General features: G+C 34.5%; 1 long non-coding RNA gene across 5 annotated transcripts; it reads right to left on the bottom strand.

The window, feature by feature from the left end:
• Positions 1-5,907: 5,907 nt before the first annotated feature.
• On the bottom strand, positions 5,908-10,996 carry LOC131547975 (uncharacterized). 5 transcript variants are annotated; one of them, XR_009273066.1, is made up of 7 exons: positions 10,869-10,996; positions 10,221-10,262; positions 8,433-8,834; positions 8,259-8,327; positions 7,962-8,094; positions 7,730-7,850; positions 5,908-7,335 (listed from the first exon to the last, which is right to left on the bottom strand). It is a non-coding gene; the product is annotated as an uncharacterized LOC131547975 (long non-coding RNA). The 5 variants fall into 5 exon arrangements; XR_009273063.1 differs by having other exon boundaries at positions 8,433-8,561; XR_009273065.1 differs by lacking the exon at positions 7,962-8,094 and having other exon boundaries at positions 8,433-8,561.
• Between the last annotated feature and the right edge of the window lie 2,466 nt (positions 10,997-13,462).

The following is a 13,462-nucleotide window of genomic DNA, read 5'->3' as shown; positions in this document are numbered from 1 at the left end:
AATGAAACAGCAGAGGACGATTAAACAACTCCACAAAAAGCATCACCAGCTCCAATTATTACTAACCAGTTTGACTTCATTTCTGTCATATATCTACGAATTAACAGAGGTTTATATTTTATTTCAAATGCTTTGTTTGATCTCACCATCTTGGTGATCGGTGTTTGCTTTAGTTATGCTCTTGAACCTTGACTCTTTAAGGTTAGTTTTTCTTTGGCTGTTATAACTGTGTTTGTAAAGCATATTCATTATGACAAGAAAAGCTAAGAGAGCTTGTAGTTAAGTAAGTTAATAATATTACTCTACAAGTTAAGCTGACAAGCTATTATGAAAGAATTTAAAACCTTTTATGCACAAAACCTTCAGAGTTATAGCACCATTTTTAGAAACACACAGACATCAAGAATCAGCACATGAACCTCAATTTACTATTGAAAATATTAAAAAAAACAACTATTCATGCCGCAAAGCATGCTGGGTGCCAGTACAAAACTCCCAGCATGCACTGCAGCATGAATAAATTATGCAGCTGAATGTTCTTAATATTTTCTTTATTTGCTTTTATTTTGGTGTTGTTTTTGTTGTTACTTTTCAGTAGACTGTTTTGTGATGTTCAGAGTTGAACTGTTTTTTTAAATATGGTCCCACTTTATATTAGGTGGCCTTAACTACTATGTACTTACATTTAAATTAATCATTTGATACAACGCACGTATTGTGTACATACATGTTTTTACATTGTACTTATATATTTTTAAATACCTATACGTACTTACATCTGTAATTAATTTCTGTAATTACATTTATAATTACACTGTCAACCCATCCCTTACACATTAACCCACCCTTAAACCTACCCATACCACCAAACCTGTCCCTAACCTTACCCATATCCCATCTCAATAGCAGCAAAAGTGTTTTGCAATACAATATGAACACAATAAGTACATTGTACTTATTTTTTGATGTAAGTACATAGTAGTTAAGGCCACCTAATATAAAGTGTAACCAAAATTTTTATATTGTTTTTGATTGTCACCAATTTTGAGAATCATACGCTGATTGTTGATGTCTGTGTGTGTTTAAGTTCTGCCGTAGTTCAATACATTTATTTGTGCATATTCTGGTTCGAGCTGTTTCACAACATTTGATTGCTGTGGTATCAATGGTGCAATTAACATCACATGTTTAATAAGAGGCTTAACATGGGATAATCAGTGAATTAAACTAGATCATGATGGTTTTGACATCACAAACATCAGTCTCCGCTGATGACAGATTCTTTTGGCTTTTTTTTGTTTTAAAAACTGTGCTTAATAAACACAACTAATTAAAGCAACCAAACAAAAACCAACATTAAAAAGTCACAATTCAAGATCCCAACTAAAGCAACCACTGATCGCCAATATGGTGACTTCAAATGAAAGTACAACACCTAAAATCTCAATAAGAGCTTTTGCACACATGTGACATGAATAAAGTAAAAGTGGTTAGTAATAAGATGCTGGTGTGGAGTTGTTTAATCACCCTCTTCTGAAATCTTGAGAGATTTCATGTGTTTTATTTCAGTTGATTTCATCTTGGCTTTAGCTGTAAGTTTTGTTTCTCTGCTCTTGTTTCTCGTTCCTTCAATGATTATACTTGTTAACAGCAGGTGTTCATCAATAAAGCTCAATCCTAATTTAATTAGTCACTTAATTCTCTCATTAATTCATCACTGCTTCAGTGTTACTTCAACACTCTGTAGTGTGGACACACAGAAGTGCTCTTTAAAACTGTGGATTTTGCTGTGGGATTAAAGGGATTAAATTTGTGAGATGACAAAACATACTGTGAAACGTAATTTTAACAGAAATATACCGTAAATTTAATTTACGGAAGCAAACTGTAAAAAAACAGTAGATTACTGGCAACCACAGCTGCCAGTATTTCACCGTAAAATCAAGACAAAAAAAAAAAAACCAGCAAAATACTGTAAAACCTAACAGTCAACTTCCTGTTGTGTTTTGTGGGTCACCATTGTGCTGGAGAGTAGAGCCTGTGTTTAAGTCAAGGACGGAGAGATGGACACTGATGTTGTGCTGCGTGTTGCTTTATTTAAAGGCAGTAACTGAGTACTTACTGATGTAGTGAAAATCTCTTTGTTAATTTTAATCATGCATGTGTGTGTGCTGCTGTTATTTACAAGAGATTTAAGTTGAATTGATGACTTTGCATAAATCAATAAGATTTTCTTCATGGACTTAAACAAAATAGTCCTCAATACTCTTATGCTCACATTACATAAACATTATAAATATTAGTTTATAAACAAATGGCAGTTGGATAATTTAAGCGTGGTCGGTTTCTGCAAATAAAATGAGTTAACTGAATGGTTTGCGTAACATTGTATCAGTTAATGAGATACGGGTTTTCACTGTAAATTTAATCAGTTCTGTAAATCCTAAAATGTTGCTGCCGTATTTTTCACAGTAAAATTCTGGCAACCACAGCTGCCAGTATTTTTCCGTAAATTTAACAAGATTTTTTTTTTACAGTGTACTATGTGTGAAAAGGAATAAAAGGTGGTGAGTAGTATTGTTCATTTCAACTGGAAACTACAGCGATTCGTATGTATAGGTACATTTTTTTCAGTTTTGCAGAAATGTAGGTAGATGCATGTATTTCCAGTGAGCCAAGTTCATACAGTGACAGAAACTTATATTATGGCTTTTTTATATTCAAATTGTAGCCTACAATTCAGATCTCTTCAGAAAAAAAATGCACAAACTTTTTCAAGTTAAATTCGCAAGTTGCAGACTTAAAGTGGAGGCCATTGGCGAAGAGTGTAAAAAGAGTGTTATTTATGCTATTAAATCAGTCTGTATTGAACACGTTGCAGGGATTCAGCATTACTTTGTGTAGATTATTTAAGTGGTCAATAAGAGAAATCTTGCTTTGCCAAAAGATTGATTTCTAAATCCCATTTGTCTTGATGACTGCTGTCTTAGCTGTATTGTGAATAGAAGAAAAGCTTAAGCAGGTACAGTACAGCTATACTTAACCTGGCTTCACCCTGCTGTAGTCCTACATGGTAATTGATGCTATTTGTATGCTGCTGTCGGCAGTTAGAAACCATACACATTATGGAAGGACCATTAAGTTGTCGGAGCTTGTCAAAAGAAAATACATCTGTCCGTAATGGTAGACAGACTCCACTATGATACAGGAAGGGGCCACTGACGCATACAAAGGGAGAATAATAGCACAAGGGAAAACTAATTTGGATTAGCAGAAAATCTAAAACTGTAGATCTTATTTTGAAGCTACACAGCAACAGAATTATTCCTACATATCTCCTAGCAACCGCTGGTTCATTTTGTTCTTTCTTTGTGCTGCAATCATTAGAGTCTTAATTCCTGTAGATTGTGAGGCTTGTATTGACGATGCATTAGTTGTATCATAATATTATTGTATTATGACAAAATTACCATAATGGAAACAAAGTAATAACTTGGCTAATGGAAATACTTAATGGAAATAAACATATTGTGTCAAACCAGGAACCAGACTTCCATTTATTTGTCATGCATGACTTTACCGACACTACTTACTGTGAAATATCTAGTCACAGACTTGTTCTGATAATAATAACTGGATTGGCAAAAACTTCAATCAAACCTGTTTACAAAAAGTACATATAAAAAGACAAATGAACCAGGATTATCAAAATCACAAAAGGCTTTCTTCAGACAGGCAGAAAACATCTATGGATTTGCTAGCTCAATTTTTTTTGTCTGAATAGGCTAGAAAGGAATTGTACTAGGTTCTTACATCATGTGAGGCACAAAATGGCAGCAATTGTGTTTATATGAAAAAAAGAAAGTGATACTAGAGATATGAAAGTAACAGCGGTATTCTGCCAATGGACAAACATAAATAATTCCGATTGTGATGAATTGTTTTGACAGATCAGAAGAATAATTTAAATAATAATAATAATATTCATAAGTAATAAAATATTTGCAAATAATAATAAATACAAATTAGTCTATTCATATTAGGAGTGTGTGATAATGACAAAAAAATATATATCTTGATGCTGTCAATAACAATAATTAGACGATATTTTGCTGAGTGTGTTATTGTGATGGTACTTTGACAAGGTTAAGACTGCCATGGACAGCTGACTCCTAAAGCTTTTGATGTTCTTACATTCTGTGAGGTGGTGTGTTTGCAGGAGTAACAGAAATGAACTTTTCCAATAAGCTTAAATTGATTTTTACCTTTTATGGGCATTTTTACCTTTATAAGGCCTTTATATATTTTCTAACGTAATTAAATGTATGCATTATCTTTTGTGTCACATTGGTACATTTAATCAATAAATTCTCATAGTAAGACAGTATGGGCCCTATTTTAATGATCTAAGCGCATGGTCTAAAGCACACGGCGCAAGTGCACTCAGGGTGTGTCCGAATCCACTTTTGCTAGTTTAACGACAGGAAAACGGTCGGCGCGACCGGGCGCATGGTCTTAACGCGTTGTCCCTATACTCTTAATGAGTAATGGGTGTTTTTTGGGGCGTACTGAAAGAAATAAAGTATTTGAAAAATTTATGCCTACACAATAATATTATTTTACTCTGTAATCCTTTATTTTTTTTTTTAAATATTTGGCATGTTTGTGTGCTGCTGCGCGTCCCTGTGTTAATAAGCAAAGTGAACGCGCGTTGTGGACCCGCCCAGAGGCGCATTTTCTACTAACGCGCTCTTTATATAACAAAATAAATATATATATTGCGCCATTGACTTTAGACCAGGTTTGAGTTGGTCTGTGGCGCAGTCTATTGCAGTTCCACAAAATAGCAATGCGCCAACGATGCGCCTGAACACACCTCGTTTTCAGACCATGGCCGCACAAATGGGTGCAAATGCACTTGAGTCATTCCACGAAACCGGTACGATTTGGACTTACACATTTTTAGATTTTTTTTTTACCAAAATGTATTACTTTTCTGAACACCCCACAGCATTAATGACATATTTAACTTTCTGGAAAACATATTTCCTATTATTATTGGTCATTATTTTAAGATATGGGCACTATTTGTCTTCAACCCCGTTATGGACACTATGGGAGCTCTCTGAATATAATCATAAAATGTATTTGTAATGAAATCAACATTTTCCTATTAATCAGATGTCCCTCACACTAATTCGGTATTTGCAAATATAAAAGTTACATACAATCTCACAATTTTGCTATACTAAAGCCTGAAATGGAACTTTTTGTGACAGCAACCTCATCGTTTTTGATCAAAGAAGTGGCTTAACTTCAGAATTTGAATTAAAATCAGTATTCTTATTATTGCTCTGAACATTTCAGACTGAGATCAACAAACATTAAATTACCCAGTGGGCATTTGATGTCAAAAAGACGTCAAATTGACATCAAAAATTGACGTCAAAAAACAGGTCAAAAACGTAAATCAAATTGACGTCAAAAGCTGGACGTCAATTTGACATCAAATTTTGACATCAATTTGACATCAAACATTGACGTCAAAAAACAGGTCAAAAACGTAAATCAAATTGACGTCAAAAGCTGGACGTCAATTTGACATCAAACATTGACGTCAAAAAACAGGTCAAAACGTAAATCAAATTGACGTCAAAAGCTGGACGTCAATTTGACATCAAACATTGACGCCAATTTGACATCAAATTTTGACATCAATTTGACATCAAACATTGGCGTCAAAAACAGGTCAAAATGCAAATCAAATTGGCGTCAAAAACTTGATGTCAATTTGACATCAAACATTGACGTCAATTTGACATCCACACATTGATGTCCTATTCTAGACCACCAAAATAATGACACAACAGTAATAAATGTAAGAAAGTTTTATTCATCAAGCAACAATTCAAAAATACAAATGTAAACTGGGTTTTGTATCCCCTGAATAGAAAGGACTAAAGTACAGTACACGTAAATCAGAGGTTAAAAACACTATGGATGATAATAAATTACAGTTCAACATTGTAAAAAAAAAAAAAAATTGAAAAAGGGAAATATCCCAGCATTCATTTTTGTGCACAATATTTATAGAATGAGCGTTAAATATCGTATCAATATAGTAGGATTCATATTGAGTAATTTCCAAAAACAGTATTATTTTTTAAATTTTGCTATGTTTGATCACAACATTTAATCATTGCTGTTAATAGTGTTCACCGTCTGTTTGATTACATGACATTAACTAACTGCCATAGTTAGTTTTTACCATACATTTCTGCCATATGGACATCAACTTGAGATAGTCACCACTGTAATAGTAATAAGCTATTACTAAATATAAAATGTAGAAACTTAAATTTTCTCTAACACCGTGTCCTAACTACACATGACGCCGCGACACGCGATAAAAGGTATCTTTTCCATGTTAATCAGAGTTTTTGTCCTAACTAGCCACGACAGCGACACGCAAAATTTCTAATTTAGAAACTATTCTATTTCCGCGATGTCGCAGAAAAACAGTAGATAATGTCAGGTGATTATATGCTTTATTCAAAGTTAAACGTGTCTAATATGAGTTTAATATCATATTGCGTGACCCATACTGAAAGCAACAACAGATAGTTTACCTCAGATCTTGAAAAATAAATTAAATCAAAAGATGACCGTTAAAACTGTGAACTCACTGCGAACCAACGAGTGTACTCCATAACAAAGATGTTATCAGTCACTCAGTATGTATATTTAATGATGTTAAAAAGCTTTAAAATTTATGAATTAGATTATAAATGTATCCATTTCATTGCAAGAGTAGTGCGCTTTCAGAGAGAGGCCGCCCACATACGCTTCTGATTGGCTAAGATATTTGACTGATTCTGTCGCGTCGCGGTGTGACGTCGCGTGTAGTTAGGACACGGTGTAAAGCTGCTTTGAAACGATTTGCATCGTGAATACAAATAAACTTGAATATGAATTATTTTTACTGTAACATTCATACCATTAACATTTTATCACATAAATTGGGCAATTTCACTTTTTCCAAAATTAGTACTGCATGTTTCATTTTAAATATACAATTCAAGCATTCGTGAGAATCACAATTTATCAACAACAGAGCATGTGTCAAGGGCCTGAAAGTCCAACTCCTGGTTTAATTATACTCTATTCAGTTTCAACACGTGGAAATGTAAAGCATAAGACACTGAATTCAAAAGCTTACCACACAGACATCATATGGCTTTGACAAGCAAGGTATCTGATCACATCACTGAATACACATTACACTGAATATCCAAGGCATTCACAGGAGGATGCATCTTCAATGGCAACAAGTTCCTATTGAAGGCAAGAAGAAAAAAAATTAGTTAATTGAATCAAATGCACAAACAATTCTCCTGATCTGACCGTACTTTTTTGTGGTGACCACATTGATATACCACATAGATATTCTGTCAAGATCCATTCATAACAGGAAAAATAACTATAACCTTAACATTTTAATTGCCCCAGCTATAGTGACTATGATTTCTCTATTACTGAACCATACAAACACTAAAGAGGTCAAGCATTTAAAACAGCATATTATTTAACTGCAGCAATCACTTAGAATAAACAATGTTAACATCCCTTTTTGTGGATGCTAAAATACTTGGCATTAGTCTTCGTTGAAAGAGTGGGGCTTCAGGACAGGTTAGAGAAGCTCTGTGCTAATGTATAGGAATACACTTACACCTAACATAGATCTGGGACAGGATCCTGGGGTTTCTTGAGACAGCATCATTCTCCTTGCTCATTGAGAACCAGAGGTGCAGCTCCACTTTGAATTTGTGTTTGAGGAACTGGTACCATGACTGCAAACATAGAGAGTAAAAACAGACCAGATCAAAAGGAAAACCTCCAATTATAAAAATGTATAAAAACAGAAATGACTTCTGATCATTAGATCTTCTGAGATATCTTACACTTGTAAGGTCTTTTCACATAAAATGTAAGTCTGTAAAGTAACTTGCGTAGCCATTTCCTTCCAGATTCATAAGGAAAGCAATATTTCACAAGAAAAAAAATCTATACATATTCTGCTTTGGTAAGAAGAACCTAAAAGATAAAATAAATAAAAAAAGTTAGCCATAAAAAAACTAAGATGTAATCAATTTGTAAACAACATTGCTTTTATTACTTATAAAGTACTGTATATTTTAAATGTATATAAGTGAAGCAAGGGTGAACAAATTACAAATAAGTTCATGAAACTGACTTACATGTGTCCTATTCTTGGAGATTTCTGACGTGTCTTTATCAGAGTCTGGTCAGAGGAAAAAAGGTCTGGTCTGGTCCCAAAAAGGAACGACAAAACCAGCATGCAGTGAATTCAACCTGAATTATTATATTTACCAATGTACCTATTAAGACATATTACTTAAAGTTAAACTTACATTTCGTTTGTTGAAGGCTGCTGATGGCATTCTGTTCAAGAGTAACCACCACCATCTCACTAAACTGGGTCCATTTTGTCTTGTTCTCGTTATCCCCATCCACCTCATTATATGAAGGACAGTTGAAGGCTACATTTCAGCAACACAAATAAAATGTTTAGTTTAATAAAAATATACATACATACACATACATATAAAATAATTCTGTGTCAAACAGACTGTGAGACGCATTAAAAATTCAAAGCTCATGTAAGTGTGACACGCCTCTTACATCTCATATAAAAATAAAGGCATTCAGAACAGGAACATTGAATACAGGCATGAACTCAGACAGGGACCAGCACCATCACACCATCTGGCTGGACAGTTAGTTGTTTTTGGACTGTCAAACATCTCTTTGACCTTAATAATGGACACAATACTTAAATTATGTTGTGTATTATTACACACTCTGTCAGTTTAAATCTAGATTAAAGACCCATCTCTTTAGCCTGGCTTACACATAACACATTAATACGCTTCTATTATTCAAATCCGTTAAAGGATTGTTAAGCTGCATTAATTAGATCAACCGGAACTGGGAACACTCCCCATAACACACAATGTACTCGTTACATCGTAAGTTGAATGGCATCTACGCTAATATTTGTCTGTTTCTTTCCTAGTCTGTTTCTCAGTCCGTATCCGATCAGATGGTGGATCAGCACCAAGAGATGATGTCTACAGCCCTGATCGTCAGCGGAGACCAGGACACCCAGATGAGCCCCAGAGACATATCCCCAGATATATCAACCAAAAATAACAAAATAACTAAAATATAATAAAATACCTAACTACATAATACTACTATTGTTAGAAATTGCAACAAAGTTAAAATAGAAATATAAACTTTTGAACTGCGGGTTTCGTCTGGTCAGAGGAGAACTGGCCCCCGACTGAGCCTGGTTTCTCCCAAGGTTTTTTTCTCCATTCTGTCACAGAGGGAGTTTTGGTTCCTTGCCGCTGTCGCCTCTGGCTTGCTCAGTTGGGGACACTTCATTTCTAGCGATTATCGCCGATTTGATTGCACAGATACTATTTAAACTAAACTGAGCTAGACAATGACATCTCTGAATTCAATAATGAAATGCCTTTAACTGAAAATTTAGTGTTTAATCTTATCATTATACAATACTGACACTCTATCCTCCAATTTGATACTGTTAAGTGCTTTGACACAATCTGTATTGTAAAAGCGCTATATAAATAAAGGTGACTTGACTTGACTATTATATTTTGCCATAGTAACACTATGCTTTATTTGGAATTTTTAATATTAACTAGGAAAATATAATATATACTCATATTTTCATGCTTACTTTTCTAATATTGAAGTTTCATTATGTACAAATCAAAACACATACTTGTAGTTTTGATTCGTGAAAGAGCTTTTACTGGCTTTAGGACATAAAGGACACTCTCTTGTACGTGGTTCAAATTCTACAGGGTTGATTTACGCTTTCTAGATGGGTGGGACATGAAAAACATTTCACTGAAAAAGAGTTATCACAATTTTTAAATGAGCAACTTAACCTCCTCGCATTTTGAAATGTGAGATTTCATTTGACACATCTTTCAAATCAATCAACATTTTTTTACAATTAAAATGTTCACATGTAAAGGATCCCTGTAGTGGCTCACACAGTGACACAGCGATGACTGCCAGTAAACATGACATTTAAAAACACTGTTGTTAGATATAATGAGATATATATATATATATATGTCTTAAACATCTCTAATTTTTACCTTTTTAGCTTCCCCTTTATAACAGCAATTCACAAAGCTTATCTGCAGAGAGAGACAAAAACAAGCATGTGAGTGCATGGGACATGATAATTAAAAATTCTACAAAAATCCAAAGAAATATAAGTGCTGAAACGCATCAAATCAATGAAATTGTTTCTGTGCGCCTGTTTGCGATTCAGTGAAGGCAACGCATTAATTTAGTTTGAACAGTTTGAACGCACAGCAGCCAATCAGAATCGAGTATTCAGACAGACCAACGGCTTTGACATTAACTCTATAACTTGAATTACATACCGACCGACCGTATAACGGTAAATAAATGTGAATAGCACACTGCATGAAACTATCTGTTAAATTGGTTGACTCTAACAGAAATTTTAGTTCGTAGGCCCAATTAATCTTGATCCAGAGTAACGTCTGAAATTTCACTCATTTAAACAACATTTTAAGCTTTTTAGACGAAGCCTACATTGAAAAATTCAGACTACAAATCAGCGCTATCATCGTCTGATGAGGAAATCAACGGCCGCATCCAAGATTAAAAAAACACAAACATTAAAGATTAAGCTTAATAACGATTCTAAACAACGACGGTCAAAACAAAGCTCCAAATGCCAGAAGCAATTGTTCAGAAAATATGCATTTTACCTGCTTATTGTTTTATCCAACACCCTGAACGGTTGCTGACAGTCGAATGAATCCCGTCACTCCCACCGCGCCGCTGCTCCACTGTGTATGCTTGAGGAGAGGGTATCCTTCCGCCGCGCGGGATTTCCTCTAGTTCGAATATTTAAAATCTTCACAGTTATCATAAATGCCGTTTACTTCAACAAAGAATGTATGATGATATGATACTTAAATAAGAAACATTTTCAATTATCTTAATATTTTTATGTAAAAAAAAAAAAATCTGTATTTTATTTATTTATTACAGTGAATTTATTTCCAGCAAATCAGTATTTTTGGTAAATTTAATAAATGTAATCACTCCACTGTTTACCTTCAATTTATACAAAAGTTTTTTTTTTTTTTTTTAAGTTTTCAAATTCAGCAGCTGCACATCGGTTCAAAAGATGAGCCAAATGCGTTTCAAGCCTTCAGTTAAGAAAACAATTATATTTAAACTTAATGAAGCTAACGACAAATTCATATTACACCATAAATTTACATAAATCCTAATTAAACATACTAATAATTGATGTCAATGTGATGTCAATATGACATCAATTGGACGTTTAAAACTTGACGTTGATTTGACGTAAACTGAACGTCAAACATATTGGCCTACATATATATTAAACCAATTTCAGTGTGGGATAACTTCCTATTTTAACCCAATTAACCACCGGAAGAAATAGCCATCCAAGCTGAATTTAAAATGATGCTATATAGCATCTTGATCAAACTTTGACTAATATTTGACGTCAAATTGACATCAAGGTGCCCGCTGGGTTACTATTTCATAAACTTAAAAAAAATAATTAATAAAAATGTAGGTGTGACAGGGTTGAGACTAGGGTAATGGGGTTGAAGATTTTCTATAAACATTGTATTTCATTATGTGACCAAGAAAGACAACGAAAATAGTTTTATTAACCCGACTGCAGGAAAAACAACAATAACAAAGTAGACATTAGAACATTATAAACTGATTGAATAGGTCATCAAAATAAAACATATAACTTGTTTGGCCACTTCATGGCATTCAAAATCTGTCCCACACCGCTTTCAAGATCTCCACATGGAGATGGTGATGAAGCACAGAGGCTCTGGTCTTCCACCGACATACAACACCCATGTACAGTGCGTCCGGAAAGTATTCACAGAGCTTCACTTTTTCCACATTTTGTTATGTTACAGCCTTATTCCAAAATGGATTAAATTCATTATTTTCCACAAAATTCTAAAAACAATATCCCATAATGACAATGTGAAAGAAGTTAATTTGAAATCTTTGCAAATTTATTAAAAATAAAAACGAAAAAATCACATGTACATAAGTATTCACAGCCTTTGCCATGACACTCAAATTGAGCTCAGGTGCATCCTGTTTCCACTGATCATCCTTGAGATGTTTCTACAACTTTACTGGAGTCCACCTGTGGTAAATTGAGTTGATTGGACATGATTTGAAAAGGCAAACACTTGTCTATATAAGATCCCACAGGTAACAGTGCATGTCAGAGCACAAACCAAGCCATGAAGTCCAAGGAATTGTCTTTAGACCTCTGAGACCGGATTGTATTGAGGCACAGATCTGGGAAAGGGTACAGAAAAAAATTCTGCAGTCTCTGTTAATCTTAATGGAAGAAGTTTGAAACAAGCAGGACTCTTCCTAGAGCTGGCCACCTTGCCAAACTGAACAACTGATGGAAAAGGGCCTTGGTTAGACTGGTGACCAAGAACCTGATCATCCTTCACCTCCATGATCATACGTGGAGATAAGAGAAACCTATACAGAAGGACAAACATCACTGCAACACTCCACCGATCTGGGCTTTTTGACAATGTGGCAAGACTCAATCCTCTCCTCACTTAAGACACATGAAAACACATGTGGCATTTGCAAAAAAGCATCTAAAGAACCCTCAGCCAAGAGAAACAAGATTATCTGGTCTGATAAACCTTACTTTCAAGCAAATGAGAGCTGTGTCTCTAGACAAGCAAAAACGCTTGCGCCGCACCTTGCGCCGCATTGCGCCGGGTGTGTGATAGGGCCCTATAGGTCTGTTACCAATAAAATAAAATCAGTATCAACAAAATTTGTGTTTGCTATGCAGAGGAGGCACAGACTCTGCATCTGAAGTGGTATTTAGATGCATTTACACAGACTGTTTAATGCAGGACATGAATGCAGTTAACCTGCAGTTACAAATGCATAAATAATGTTTTGAAGTTTAAAAAAAAAAGTTGAATGTTGGTATTTGAGATTATTTGGAGAAAAAAGAGGAACAATATACTATAAACCTAAACTGGCAAGTAGGTGGCAGCAAATCACTGCATGAGTGATTCATTGAGACAATCATTCAACCGATTCATTCAGTCGGTTTATTCATTCAGTAATGAAACACCGTTGTGTTTTGCTCAGAGACATAAAGTACAGTAGTTCTGATTTGGCTTTGTTTGAAACTATTTTCGTTGACGAAATAGAGCAAAAACAAGAACCGTTCTGTCTAAAATGGAAGTCACTTATCAGATTATATAAATATAAAAGTCATACTGAGGCATTTTTACCCACTTAC

Source organism: Onychostoma macrolepis, chromosome 10 (assembly GCF_012432095.1).
Source record: "Onychostoma macrolepis isolate SWU-2019 chromosome 10, ASM1243209v1, whole genome shotgun sequence".
NCBI lineage: Eukaryota > Metazoa > Chordata > Actinopteri > Cypriniformes > Cyprinidae > Onychostoma > Onychostoma macrolepis.
This window is presented reverse-complemented; position numbering and strand designations above follow the sequence as displayed.